Source organism: Rhinoderma darwinii, chromosome 1 (genome assembly GCF_050947455.1).
Source record: "Rhinoderma darwinii isolate aRhiDar2 chromosome 1, aRhiDar2.hap1, whole genome shotgun sequence".
Lineage (NCBI taxonomy): Eukaryota > Metazoa > Chordata > Amphibia > Anura > Rhinodermatidae > Rhinoderma > Rhinoderma darwinii.
In genome coordinates, this window is record NC_134687.1 from 542,927,874 (window position 1) to 542,941,287 (window position 13,414).

The window sequence follows — 13,414 nt, forward strand, 5'->3', positions numbered from 1 at the left end:
CAAAAAACCTGCATCAAGAAATTACCACTGAGGCTGATTATAGACTCAGCACTCAGTGGCTCCAGGGTGGACACAGGTAGATGGTGCAGTAAAAAATATGCTAAATTTTTTTTAAAACCTGCGCCAAAAATTGAGCACAATGTCTGATCAGTGATCAGCGGCCGCAGGATGCACACATAGCCATCTGCACGGCCGTGATTTTCCGGTTAGCCGGCCGCGGAGTGTCATCCACGAGCCACTGGCAAATCGCGGGCCGTGCACATGGCCGCGTCCATTATTTTCTATGAGCCTGGACCGTAGAACACGAACGTAATAAGACATTTCCGTTCTTTCTGCGGTCCAGGCTCCTGGGCCATGCACGGACCGTAGAAACCACAGTCATGTGCATGGACCAATAGAAATAAATGGGGCAGCAATTCTCCTGTGGATTTTCTGGGGAATTGTGGTCGCAAAAGCATGTTCGTGTGCATGGGGCCTAAATTGCTGCAGGTAGAAAAAGGCTGAAACGAAAAACCCTTCGTCAAAAAATTTACCACATATGCTGATCAGTGATGGCGGTCACTGACAAGCACTCAGTGACTGCAGGGCGCACACGTGGAGACGGTGCAGAAAAGAGAAAAAAACAGTCCTGTGCCAAAAATTAAGCACACAGGCCGATCAGTAAAGGCGATCACTGATCCGCACTCAGCAGCCGCAGAACGTAAAAAGGGGGAGGGATAGGTGGGAGGGGTACAGGAGCAGGGGCTGGGAAATTTAGGGACAGAACTACATACCTCCCAACCGTCCCGGATTCAGCGGGACATTCCCGGCTTCCGGGCGCTGTCCCGGGCGGCCGTGGGTATGTCCCGCTGTCAAACTAATTCTGAAGCAGGGAACCATCAGCTCCCTGCTTCAGAATTAGTTCATAGCGGAAGAGCACAGGGAGCTCCACCGCTCACTGGGGGCTCCCCGGGCACAGTGCTACTTTAAGCGCTGTGCTCGGGGAAGCCCTTGACGGTACTGTCCATTTATGAGCGGAATCCCCGGCCAAATCGGCAATGGGGATTCCACTCAAGGATTAGCCACTGATGTCACTGTCCATATATGGACAGTACTGTCAATGGCTTCCCTGAGCACAGCGCTTAAAGTAGCGTTGTGTCCGGGGAGCAGGGTTGCCAACTGGGGTGACCTCAGTCACAGACACACAGACCGTCATTGGGTCGGTGCTGGGACCAGTAACGTGTGAGTCACCTGGTCCTGACCTCATGTCCAGAGACCAGGCAGAGGGTGCGGGTGGATTGAGTGTCCGACTCACTAGTCACAGCCCCGCTTGTAGCTTTCCTGTACTTAATTATCGTGGGAAAGCTACAAGCAGGGCTGTGACTGGTGAGACTCACAGCCACTCCCAGTGCACACTGCTTGCGGCAGCAGCGGCAGCCAGTCGGACTGTGAGTCCCTGACCAGTCACCACCCACACACAGCAGACAGACAGTATGATAGCTTCTATAGTGTAGTGGTCAGCTTGTCTGCCTTACATCTGAAAGGTCACTGGTTCAAAATCAGGCAGGGTTCTTTTTTTTATTTTTTATATTATTAATATCTTAATTGTATTAGGCTAAGTTCACACTAGCATTGTGCCCGTACTCTTCTTTTTACTATCCCACTCGTGTGATCACTTATAAAAGGTGTTAGTTATGCTCTTTATTATCACTGAGGCCCCATGCATACGACCGTGCCCGTAATCACAATCTGTGATTACGGGCACGGCCGGCCACGGACTTCTGCAGACAGTCATCCGCATTTGCGGACCGTGTTCCCATTATAAAGTATAGGACCATGACCCATAAAATAAAAAAATAGGACATGTCCTATTTTTTACGGAAGTTTTCTACGGCCATAGAAATGAATGGGTCCGTAATTACGGACGAAATCTATGGACGTGTGCCTGGGGCCTTACTCTTGATTTTGTAATGTGTCCGTAAAACTTTTGGTCTGTCTATGATTTTTAGCTCAGTTGTCCAGAAATTTCTGAAATCGAGGTTGGCAATGATGCAAGGGAGTCTTCGGCGAGCGGAGGAGCTCCCTCCGCTCTGAACTAATTCTGAAGCAGGGTGCTGATAGTTTCCTACTTCAGAATTAGTGGCTACTCCTTGAACGGAATCCCCATTGCCGATGATCTGGACATTGACGTCAGTGGCTCCAGAGTCGGCAACGGGGATTCGCTCAAGGTGTATCCACTGACGTCACTGTCCATATATGCACAGTAACATCAGGGCTTCCCTCTAGGAGCGGAATCCCCGGCCTATGCGCTGCCTGGGGATTCCGCTTCTAGAGGGAGTCTCAATGGCGCTGTCTACAGGGTGGGGGTAGCACTATCTACAGGGGGGTGGCACTATCAACATGGAAAGTGTGACACTATATAGGGGCACTATCTACATGGGCACTATGGCACTATCGAGAGGGCACTGGCACTTTATGTATGGGCACTGGCACTAGGGGCAGCTTTGGGGGTATTATACTGTATAAGGGCAGCTAGGGGGGCATTATACTGTATGGAGCAGATATGGGGTCGTTATACGGTATGGGGAGGCTATTGAGGCATTATGCTGTAGGGGGGCTTTAAGCTGTATGAGGCAGCTATGGGGCTTTATACTGTATGGGGCAGTTATGGGGCATTATACTGTATGGGGCAGCTATGAGGGCATTATACTGTATGGGGGGCATCTGTATGGGCATTTTACTGTATGGGGCAGCTATGGGGGCATTATGTTGTATGGGGGAATTTGTTTGGGCATTATACTGCATGGGGGCATCTGTGTGGGCATTATACAGCATGGGAGAATCTATGTGGGCATTATACTGTATGGGGGCATTTGTGCTGGCCTTATACTGTATGGGGGCATTATACTATATGGTGGCAGCAAGAGGGCAATATACTGTGGCACTACCTACATGGGCACTGTGTCACTATCTACAAGGGCATTGGAACTAGGGGCAGCTAAGATGGCATTATACTGTATGGGGCAGCTATGGGGGCATTATACTGTATGGGGGAAGCTATGTGGGCATTATGCTGTATGGGGGAAGCTATGGGGGCGTTATGCTGTATGGGGAAATTTGTTTGAGCATTATACTGCATGGGGGTATCTGTATGGGCATTATGCTTCATGGGAGAATATGTGTGGACTTTATACTGTATGGGGCCATCTGTGTTGGCTTTATACTGTATAGGTGCATCTATGGGGCATTATACTGTATGGTGGCAGCTAGAGGGCATTATACTGTGTAGGGGCAGCTATTTGGTATTATACTGTGTGGGAGGCACTATGGGAACATGATACTGTGTGAGCTAAATCGGGTGTGTATGGGCGGGGATTGGGTGGGATTAGAGGCGTGGCTTAAAATAAAAAAAAATTCCCTTTTTGTGATACTTGAAAGTTGGGAGGTAAGGAACTAGTGCTGCTGATAAAAAATAAAAATAAAAAATCAGCAGTAGCACAGATGATAATGATGACCACAGCAGTAGTGATGACATAGCAGCAGGATGCAGACTCCTCAGCAGGATCACAAGACCAGAAGGCCTCAGAACCGGTAAGTATCGGCTCACAGACGGTCACACCAGCTCTGCTCATCGTTCCTAACCGGAATGAGGCAGGTAGAGCTGGTGCAGGGTGTTTGAAACACCCGCAATGGCTGCGATTGGCCAGTCTATGCAGACCAACCAATTGTAGCGATTGTGGGGTGGCACCAATGCTACCTCCTCATCAATACATTTTAGGGATTGGTGCTGTCTTAGACAGCACCAATCACCACCATATCACTGTGCCCTGTGGCACAGTGATTCGCTAAAGCCGAAGATAGCCGCAATTGACCAGTCTGAATTGACCGGCCAATCGCAGCAATCGCCGATGCGGGGGGGGGTGCGACTCCCCCCCTGGGCATTGTGTAAAGATAGCTGCTGTTAGGAACAGCAGCCATCTTTACTTTGTAACTGGCTTTCCATGACATATACTTTCGACAAATGTCAGGAACGGGTTATTGCAGGTAATTATGATTATGCCCCCATGCATTTTTCTCTAGGCAGAGAGCCTGGATTGATTTAAATAACCTAGAGAAGAATGTTTTGGGTGTCTGAATTCTGCAGGTCTCAGAAACCTTTTTGTACAGAAAATCTGGTAATGTTAGTCAGATATTACGAGTTTTACCGGCTGCTGCCACCAGAAGACTGCATTATTTTCCAGCACACTGCAGGAGTGGGAGCAGGGGGGAAATAAGTGGGGGTTTCTTTTGATAAGGCCATTGTGCTAGAGGAGGTCTGCTGGACAAAATCTATATGGGCAAAGTATGTTACATTATGTAGACACTGTATAGCTTTATGTGCACACAGTATGGCCTTATGTGTATGGCTCTAAGAGGGCACAGTATGATATTATTGATTTACTTCCTATTGATAATATAGCACCAACATATTCTACAGCATTGTACAGAGATTGTCATCACTCACACATGTCACTGTACCCAATGGAGCTTTCAATCAAATTTACCTATCTCAGACACACACTAGGACCAATTTTACCTATTAGTATGTTTTTGGAATGTGGGAGGAAAACCACACAAACATGGGAAGAACATACAAACTCCAGCCAACTATGGAATTCTGAGCACTGCATAACTACATGAGCACAATAAGGCACCATATAATTGTGTAAAGTATGGCGTTTTAGGCATTATTTGGCACTATGTTGGTTATGTATAGTGCTTTATTTGCACTGTATGGTACTATGTAAATACTATATGGCTCTATGTTTGCACAACATGACATTATTTGGGCAAACCAGTGCACTCTGGATACTGCATGTCTCTATGTAGTCACCATTTGGCATTATGTAGACACTGTATGGCTCTTTTATCTGAGCACGATTTGGACTATGTGGGAACCCTTCGACTATGTAGGTGGAGTGTAGCTGAGTATCTAAGTTGCTATGTAGGTACAGAGGTCAGCATATCTCTCCTGCAAGAATTCTCTCTTTGTATGGAAGAGGGAGGCAAGTGATGGCTGCTCTATGATGTGGGCCATTGTATCACTGGAGTGAGGACTGTCAGCACTATTTATCTGGGCAAAATGTGGCACACTCTCTGTATATCGGTTGACCTTATATAGGCATGTGGAAGCTATATGACTCTCTGTGAGCAATGACACTCTAGATAATGTAGTATGCATTATGTGTGTGAATAATGTATGGCACTAACTGTGCACTTTATGTACCATCTATGCACTGTATGGGTGTTTTACGGCATTCTCCAGACTACGTGTGCAATATTTATCTGGGCACAGTATGGCACCTTTTATCTAGGGACTATATGGCATTTTGACAGTTTAATCATGTATGCATATATAAATATGAGCATAACTAAAATAGAGAGAGACTGTAACTTGACAGAGGGCCTGCAAACAGAGAATGAGGAACTACAGCTGATGGAAGGTGAGGAGGATGTTACTTTACCTTAATAAAATATATTCACAAAAATGTCATCTATTCACATGTTGCTTTATATGACAGTAAATAGTAATAAGAAAAAGAATCATCATTTTGAAGTGTGGTACCATTCCAAACCTTTGATGTTAAGAAAAAATATGATTGAACATCACGAGACAAAAAGTATTGTCATTTAGGTACAAATACAGAACTCCACTTAGTGGTATATTTGGTGCAGTCTCTGGCTCAACAATACATAATGATAGAGAGTGAGTCATTCCTTTTAATGTTTTAATGAGGAATTACACAGCAAATAAAATGATAATGCCCAGTGTTAGATGACCATTTTTTATATTCTATATTACTGCATTTAAACAGTGCATTCATCAGGATAATGAGAAGTAAAATGCATTTACCCACACATAGCCGGTTAGCATACCCTAGTGAAAATAGTATTGTTGGGCGAGCAAGAATCTTGCATATGCCTACTTCATTAGACATCCAAATATTCACATCTGACACTATTAAATAACGAACATGTCTCTTAACTGTTAATGTAGAAACAAATATATGTTCAGTGTATTATATAAAGTTGTCTGTACTTTTATTTTAGGAACTATGGAATATATACTTTTCAATAGTCATATGCAAAGTAGGACAGATTTCTTCTGTGGATGAATATACTTTACCAAATGGGCAAGATTTTAAAATGATAAAATTGACAACTAAAACTCCCAACGGCAGAGTATTTGGCAGTATTTTGTGTATGTGATCTGTGGGCAATGTAGAATGCCGATGGTATAGAGAGTATATTAAGGTCTGCACGACTAGAAGCTCTTCCTAAAAACATTCAGCTAAAAAGCACAACGTGGCTTTACAGGAATCAGGGAGAGGAGGGGGATAAATGTCTGTGCAGATTTAATTGTTATTCCATTGCTGCAGGTGCAAGAACAGATGTATCTAGCAACAGATCATGGAAAGTTACCTGTGACTTTAGGGCGCACAAGTATACTGTGTATAAAAATACAACTTAATAATTTAAACACACAACCACCTTCACATAACTTTGCATCGAACAGTGTTTATAAGCAAAAATGTAATGAGAATTAAACTTTGTGACTTCAATGTGTACTCAAGCAGACTCCTTATGCAAACAAAAAATTTACTCTGCAAAGAACTGTAAGGATGAATTCATACCTACCACACATGTCTACGTTCCCAGGTGCGTGTAACTGTGGGCTAAAGAGTTCAGTGCATGGTCTCAACCACTGATTGACTGCCTTCCCTGTATGATATGAATAGAGAAATAGTTGCCAATCACTGGATAGGACTCTTAAGTCCAGAGTTAGCGGGAATTGAATAAATAAATAACAGGTTATCCTGTATCTCACATAACTCTATATCAATCTGCTCAGCTTCTCCCACTTTAGAACATGCATCCCGCCGATTGGACTGCATGTTTGATGTGATATGTTCCTTTTAAGCAAATATTCTTATTTTACTGTAAACCAATTGTAAAGAGTGACCCCCGGTGTGGTAAGGGCCAATGTAAAAGTGTTGCAGAAAAGACATTACAAAGACAGGAGATTTTGTGACAACTCAACTTTTCTAGTATGTTGTTTGCGACACATCTGGCCACAGAAGAAAGACAACATTTCTCAATATGACATGCACAGTTCTTACACACGGCTCAGGCAGGCGGATGATGGCTGACTGGGGGCGCTCCTCCCAAATATAGGGCTTATTCCAGCAACTTCAGGCCCACTAGGCCTCAACTGGCTTGATGCACTGTTCTTGCTGCACTGGCTTCCACTTGCCTCAACTGACTCACATAGGGAGGCTACTGCCCGCAACTCACCACTACTCACACATCTCTGCACACATTGGGAGCTCCAGCCTGCCATCGGCATCACACTGCATGCCCCACAGACTCAGGCCCATCTTAAGTGCCATCCCCTCTACAACTCACTCTCATCATCTCTACACAGCTCTACAGATTTCTCTCGGCAGCTCTACACAGCTCACTCTCAACAGCTTCCTCACAGCCAGGTTCCTCCTCTTTCACCCAAACACTGAACACAGCTCGACGGGACCATCGCCATTTTAAATAATAGGCAGCCCTGTCCAGCATCAGGACAAGGCTCAGTCATGCTGCGCCGCCCTGGCTCTGTTATGTCGCAGCAGAAATTTAGCAAAGATGGCATCCGGCCCCAATATAATTTAGTAATTCCAACAGGCCAACCAGCCTGTATAAATAAAAAAATCATAATGTTACAGTGCAATAAACATCAGCAGCACAACAGAAGTACGCAGGTCAGAATGACCACTCTTGTAGAGCGCCACCTAGGGGACAAAAAGGTGAAAAACCACAAAAATCACAGCACAAACAGCACATCTTTAAAAAGCTTTTCCCAGTCCTAAGAAATTGATGGCCTATTTTGAGGATTGGCCATCAATACCTGATCACTGGGGGGCCAACTCCTGTCAACCCCCCAACCCCCCGATCAGCTGTTTTTAAGGTTCCAAGACGCTTGTACAATCGATCCACCTGCTCATATTGTGAATCGCCGACATACATGAAGCGTCGCTTCACAGTATTACAGCCTTCTCGAAGTCACTTGAATGGGAGAAGGCTGTAATTCTTTGAACCTCTGCTAGAAGTGTGTCGGATATTCACAGTACGAGCTGGTAAGGAATGAAGGGAAAGCAGCGCTCGTACGAGCATACCTCCCAACTTTTGAATCTTGAAAAGAGGGACATTTTTAAGCCATGCCCCCTAACCATGCCCGATATCTCGCATAAGCACATCAAATCGCGCCCAGCTCCTCCTTCAAATAACAAGAGCATATTCTCACTGCGGATCTCTAGACTTACAAAAAAAAACTATATGGATTACAAATATTATGAATCCGGTTACATCTTCTTTGCTTTAGTTTTCGTAACTTGGGTATAACATTTGTTTTTGCTTTGTTTGCATCTATTGAGTATGATATGTGATAGATAGATAGATAGATAGATAGATAGATAGATAGATAGATAGATAGATAGATAGATAGATAGATAGATAGATAATGATAGATAGATATGTGATAGATAGATATGTGATAGATAGATAGATAGATAGATAGATAGATAGATAGATAGATAGATAGATAGATAGATAGATAGATAGATAGATGATAGATAGATAGATAGATAGATAGATAGATAATAGATAGATAGATAAATAATGATAGATAGATATGTGATAGATAGAGAGATAGATAGGAGATAGATAGATACAGTGGCGTAACTACCGCGGTAGCAGCCGTAGAAGCTGCTACGGGGCCCGCGGCTTGAGGGGGCCCATGCCGCCAGCCGACACGCCCCCCATATGCCCAGTGGTGCCGCTAGCAGCCGTAATGACTGCTACTGCGGTAGCACCGCTACTATGCGGCCGGCGCCGCCGAGCCTCCAACAAGTATGTGCTGGGCGACACAGGCTCTCTCATGCCTGTAGGCGTCGCTAGCACCGGAAGGGGCCCCGATGCTAGCGACAGCCTAATACATGCATTAGTACTGATGGCCGGGCATGTTCCGTCCATTTCAGCGCCTTACAATGACGCTGATTGGCTAGCGGCGCAATGACGTCATCGCGCCGCTTCCATGCTTGGAAGGCGCTGATTGACGGGACAAGTCATTCTGCCCCGCCAATCAGCGTCGTTGGACGACGCTCGTTCAGCTCCTGCAGACCCGCTCAGAAGAGAGCAGATCTTCATCGCCAGCGAACAGGACCGGGATCATGTTAGTATGTAAAGTTTTAGGTTATTTCTCATAAAACTGTGAGTGGCATTATATATAGTGGGGGCTCTATCTACGGGTGGGTCATCTATATGTGGGCCATTATATACAGGGGGGTCTATATGTGGGTATGTGGGGCACTAGCTTTAGGGGTGATCTGTATGTGGGGCACAATCTACAGGGGGGGTCTATATGTGGGGATGTGGGCCACTATATACAGGGGGGTCTATATGTGGGGTTGTGGGCCACTATATACAGGGGGAGCTATATGTGAGACACTATACAGGGGTGGGCTATATGTAGCACACCATCTATAGGGGAGCTATTTCTAGGGCATTTTCTATAGGTGTGGGCTATATGTGGGACACTATATACAGGGGTGGGTTACCTGTGGGGCACTAGAAACAGGGTGGCTATATGTTGGGCACTGTCTACAGGGGTGGGCTATATGTGGGACACTATATACAGGGGGAGCTATATGTGAGACGATCTACAGAGGTGGGTTATACATGGAGCACTGTCTATAGGGGAAGCTATATGTAGGGCAGCACGGTGGCTCAGTGATTAGCAGTATTGACTTGCAGCTCTGGAGTCCATATATGGGCACTATCTACAGAGGGCTGTATGTAGGACACTATCTACAGGGGCTTCTATGTAGGTCACTATCTACAGGGGGCTATGGGGGCACTATCTACAGGGGGCACGGTGTGTGCGTGTGGGACACTGTGTATGGTACTATTATAATCAGGGACAGAGTCTATGGCGCTATTATAGTTAGAGGTGCAATATATGGTGCTTTATTATATTTAGAGGTGTTGAGAATTTTTACTTCGTTAATAGGTGCAGAAATGTTTTAAAAATGAGAAGCTGAAGACATCTTAGTGGAAAACTGCAGAAATGGATCATGGCCTGTAGAAATCCATCATAGATGTCTGGACCGGAGGGAGAAGAAAATAACTAGTCACCGGTGAGTCACTTAATGTAAATGTTTATTCTGCCTCTAATCAGTACTGTAGTCACTGTATGATCTGCAGTGAGATGATTATGATATGATTATTTTTTTTGTGAAACAGCATCTCCCAGCATATCCTTACAATTGTTCGGGCCATGCTGGGAGCTGTAGTTTTACGGCGTACAAACCTATATGGCAAGGGTTGCACTAAATTGAGCTGTATTTGTTCTGGTGTTGTATATATGTACAGATCTTGGTTCTGATGCTGTATGTAAGTACTGAGCTTTGTTCTGGTGCTGTACATACGTATGAAATTGGTTTTGGTGCTGTGTATATATGTAATGAGCTTGGTTCTAGTGCTGTATATATGTACTGAGCTTTGTACAGGTGCTGTATATATGTCAATGCTTGGTTCTAGTGCTGTATTTATGTACTGAGCTTGGTTCTGGTGCTGTATGTATGTACTTAGATTGGTTCTAGTGCTGTATTTATGTACTGATCTTGGTTGTGGTACTGTATTTATGTATTGAGCTTGGTTGTGGTACTGTATATATATCAGGGCTTGGTTCTGGATCTATATATATGTACTGAGCTTGGTTCTAGTGCTGTATATATGTACTGAGCTTTGTTCTGGTGTTGTATATATGTATGAGCTTTGTTATAGTGCTGTATATATGTACTGAGATTTGTTCTGGTGCTGTATTTATGTACTGAGCTTGATTGTGGTACTGCATATATGTCAGAGCTTGGTTCTGGATCTGTAATTATATAGGATATACAGTGAAGGAAATAAGTATTTGATCCCTTGCTGATTTTGTAAGTTTGCCCACTGTCAAAGACATAAATATGTTTTCTCCTGCCAGGAGAGGGAGAATTTAAAGCAGTCCTGCGGGGGGGGCGCAAAAGGGGGAGCACAGGGGGCGCCGTGAGGGGGGGGGCACGAGGGGGGGGTGCGGGAGCCGCAAAAAGAATGTGCCTGGAGACACAAGATTTTCTAAAACCATAAAATAATGTAATTCATTTTATGATTTTAGAAATGCTAGTGTTCCCAGGCACTAAATTGTTTCAACTGTGTACTCACCAGTCACCACTGTCCTGTGGCTTCGTTCTTCTCCTCTCCAGTGTTCCGCTTCGGTGTGTCTACTGCACTCTGCTCCCTTGCTCCAGGCAGACTGCTGCGCAGGCAGTGTCGTTGCAGGGGGGCGTGGCTGGCAACAGGGAGGGTCCGGGGCAGGGCGGGACATTGCTCAGACCGACGGGACGGCGGGACAGCGGTGAAAAACCGGGACTGTCCCGCCGGATTTGGGACGGTTGGGAGGTATGCGTATGAGTGTCACGGCCCCATCGAAACAGCTGATCGGCGTGGGTGTCGGGAGTCGGACCCCCAATGATCAGATATTGATGGCCTATCCTCAGGAGGATAAGCCATCAATTACTTAGAACTGGAAAACCCCTTTAAAGCATACCTAAATTTTAAGGTTACTTTCAGAATAAGCTGTCATATGTGTGTGCATGAGGAATAAGAATATGTCTGGCCATTATATGACTTGTATTCTGCATTTTTAGCATGCTCTCTGCAGGCTCTCTCTATAATTCTCAGTTGTCTCTGGGCTAGTGGGTAGAACCTAACGGCTATCATGTTTTCTATACACTGTACACATAGAACAGGAGAATCCTGCTGTCCTATCACTATCTATCACATAGATATAGAAGCTGCAGCAACATGGACGAGATCATAAGTAGTGTAGCTAAGAATTCAGCACTGGGGTAAGACAGTAACACTTAAGGTATATTCACACAGCCTATTTTCCGCTGTTTTTCGGGCCATAGAACAAGCATAGGCCAAGCATCTGCCCATTGATTTCAATGGGAAAAACGGCGTCCTGTTCCGACAGGCCGTTTTTTGACGCGGCCGTTTAGAAAAACGGCCGCGTAAAAAAACGGCCACAAAAAAGAAGTGCAGGTCACTTCTTGGGACGTGTTTGGAGCTGTTTTTCATATACTCTATTGAAAACAGCTCCAAAAACGGCCATAAAAAACGCAGCGAAAACGCGAGTTGCGCAAAAAACGTCTGAAAATCAGGAGCTGTTTTCCCTTGAAAACAACTCCGTATTTTCAGAAGTTTTTGAGTTTGCGTGTGTACATACCCTTGCCAGGAAACTGCAGCACGTCCGTCTGTGTCTTTCTCACTCTGCTCCTGTTCCCCTTCCCCTACCCTATTCAAGGTTTTTGAATACTTAGTATCCATTTAACCCCTTAACCACATTCCCGCCGCAGCCATTTTTCAGATCTTCATTTTAGTTTTTTCCTCCCTACATTCCAAAAGCCATAACTTTTTGTGTCGCCAAATTCTGAGAGCCATAACTTTTTTATTTTTCCGTCGATTTAGTGGTATGAGGGTTTATTTTTTGCAGGATAAGCTGTAGGTTTTAACCCCTTCCCCCTGCTTGCATTCTGGGCCCTAATGTCCAAGCCATTTTTTACATTTTTACATTGTCACATTCGAAGAGCTGTAACTTTTTAATTTTTGCGTCGGCATAGCTGTATAAGGTCTTGTTTTTTGCGGGACGACTTGCAGTTTTTATTGGTACCATTTGAGAGTAGATGCGACTTTTTGATCACTTTTTATCACATTTTTTTTAAGTCAGGATTAACAGAAAACAGCAATTTTTCCATTGTTTTTTATTTTATTTTTTACGGCGTTCACAGTGCGGGTCAAATAATGTAACAGCTTTATAGTCGGGGTCGTTACGGACGCGGCGATACCAAATATGTGTAACTTTTTTGCTTTATTGTATTTTTTTTTAATAGTAAAGCATTTTGTAAGGGGAAAAAGTGGGTTTTTCACTTTTTTTGTTTCACTTTTTTTTTTTATTAACTTTATTAAACTTTTTTACTAGTCCCGCTAGGGGACTGCACTATCCTCCGATCGCTATTATAATACACTGCAATACTTTTGTATTGCAGTGTATTACTGCCTGTCCGTTTAAAACGGACAGGCATCTGCTAGGTCATGCCTGCGGCATGATCTAGCAGGCATTTGCTCCAGGCAGACCTGGGGGTCTTTATTAGACCCCCGGCTGCCATAGAAGACACAGACACTCGGTGATTTTATCGCCGGGTGTCAGTGAGATGAGAGGGAGCTCCCTCCCTCTCTCCAAAACCATTCAGATGCGGTGCTCGCTATTGTGCACCGCATCTGAAGGGTTAAACGGGTGAGATCGATA